We start from the raw sequence: 2,508 nt of genomic DNA, 5'->3' as shown, positions 1-2,508 counted from the left end.
TGATTATGACCCACCCCCACTCTGGTCCCTGGAATGTTGCTGACCGGTCCTCAAATGGCACCTGATTCTCTACATAGTGCACTACATTGGACCAGGACCCATAGGGCTCTCGTCAAAAGCAGTGTACAATATGGGGAATAGGGTGCCATTGGGGATACACCCTCTATCTACTCAGTCAGTTTTCAAGTGTCTGTTTTAATATAAACTCTTATTCACCAAGGAGTAGACAACACCGCTTCTCAGTCTGGGGTCCAGATTCAGCAAGGACTATACAGCACCGCTTCTCAGTCTGGGGTCCAGATTCACCAAGGACTAGACAGCACCGCTTCTCAGTCTGGGGTCCAGATTCAGCAAGGAGTAGACAGCACCGCTTCTCAGTCTGGGGTCCAGATTCAGCAAGGAGTAGACAACACCGCTTCTCAGTCTGGGGTCCAGATTCAGCAAGGACTATACAGCACCGCTTCTCAGTCTGGGGTCCAGATTCACCAAGGACTAGACAGCACCGCTTCTCAGTCTGGGGTCCAGATTCAGCAAGGAGTAGACAGCACCGCTTCTCAGTCTGGGGTCCAGATTCAGCAAGGAGTAGACAGCACCGCTTCTCAGTCTGGGGTCCAGATTCAGCAAGGAGTAGACAGCACCGCTTCTCAGTCTGGGGTCCAGATTCAGCAAGGAGTAGACAGCACCGCTTCTCAGTCTGGGGTCCAGATTCACCAAGGACTAGACAGCACCGCTTCTCAGTCTGGGGTCCAGATTCACCAAGGACTAGACAACACCGCTTCTCAGTCTGGGGTCCAGATTCACCAAGGAGTAGACAACAGCGCTTCTCAGTCTGGGGTCCAGATTCACCAAGGAGTAGACAGCACCGCTTCTCAGTCTGGGGTCCAGATTCACCAAGGACTAGACAGCACCGCTTCTCAGTCTGGGGTCCAGATTCAGCAAGGATTAGACAGCACCGCTTCTCAGTCTGGGGTCCAGATTCACCAAGGACTAGACAGCACCACTTCTCAGTCTGGGGTCCAGATTCAGCAAGGACTAGACAGCACCGCTTCTCAGTCTGGGGTCCAGATTCACCAAGGACTAGACAGCACCGCTTCTCAGTCTGGGGTCCAGATTCACCAAGGACTAGACAGCACCCCCTCTCAGTCTGGGGTCCAGATTCACCAAGGACTAGACAGCACCGCTTCTCAGTCTGGGGTCCAGATTCACCAAGGACTAGACAGCACCGCTTCTCAGTCTGGGGTCCTAACCAAACAAAACCACCTTAGTCAGATAGGATTACCCTGCTAGTCACGCAGAGACTAACCAAACACAACCACCTTAGTCAGATAGGATTACCCTGCTAGTCACGCAGAGACTAACCAAACACAGCCACCTTAGTCTGATAGGATTACCCTGCTAGTCACGCAGAGACTAACCCAACACAACCACCTTAGTCAGATAGGATTACCCTGCTAGTCACGCAGAGACTAACCCAACACAACCACCTTAGTCAGATAGGATTACCCTGCTAGTCACGCAGAGACTAACCAAACACAACCACCTTAGTCTGATAGGATTACCCTGCTAGTCACGCAGAGACTAACCCAACACAACCACCTTAGTCAGATAGGATTACCCTGCTAGTCACGCAGAGACTAACCCAACACAACCACCTTAGTCAGATAGGATTACCCTGCTAGTCACGCAGAGACTAACCAAACACAGCCACCTTAGTCTGATAGGATTACCCTGCTAGTCACGCAGAGACTAACCCAACACAACCACCTTAGTCAGATAGGATTACCCTGCTAGTCACGCAGAGAACAGACGTTTCCTTTCCCGTGACCCTCCAACCATTTGGACCAGCTCAGAGATCAACACCCTGTGTGTCCCAAATGGCCCCCTACGCCCTCCTTTTGGTCAAAAGTAGTGCACTAAATAGGGAATAGGGTGCCATTTGGTACGCAGGCCCTTCAGATCAGACTAGCGGGGAAACAGCTTGCTCTCGACTTGGTGGACCTCCTCTCACACTCCATTGTTTTGGATAGTTAACCTCGCTTACAGTTATTCTCCCATTTCAACGTTTGCATTCACCCTGATTTCACATCCAATGTTCTACTTTTCCAACGGGTCTTGTGATTCTTGAACAGCTGCTTCCCTCGTTGCCAGGAGAGAACAAGAGGATGGAAGGATCAGTGGGAGGACACAGGAGGGGATGGACAAACAAGGGAGGAGAGAGGGAAGAAAGGAGTGAGGAGGGAGAGAGAGACGGAGAGAGAGAAAGAGGACAGATGATGGGATGGACAGACATGGAGGGATAGGGAGGGAGAGAGAGGGAGGGAGAAAGAGGGCGAGGTGGAGAAAGAGAGGGAGGGAGGGAGAGAGAGAGGGAGAAAGAGCAGGAGGGAAGAGAGAGAGAGAGAGAGAGAGAGAGAGAGAGAGAGAGAGAGATAGAGAGAGAGAGAGAGCAGAAGGGGGAGAGAGAGAGAGAGAGAGAGAGAGCAGGAGGGGGGGAGAGAAAGAGAGAGA

Source organism: Oncorhynchus clarkii, unplaced genomic scaffold (assembly GCF_045791955.1).
Source record: "Oncorhynchus clarkii lewisi isolate Uvic-CL-2024 unplaced genomic scaffold, UVic_Ocla_1.0 unplaced_contig_8744_pilon_pilon, whole genome shotgun sequence".
NCBI lineage: Eukaryota > Metazoa > Chordata > Actinopteri > Salmoniformes > Salmonidae > Oncorhynchus > Oncorhynchus clarkii.
The sequence above is the reverse complement of the archived record's forward strand: the minus strand, read 5'-3'. Positions refer to the sequence as shown.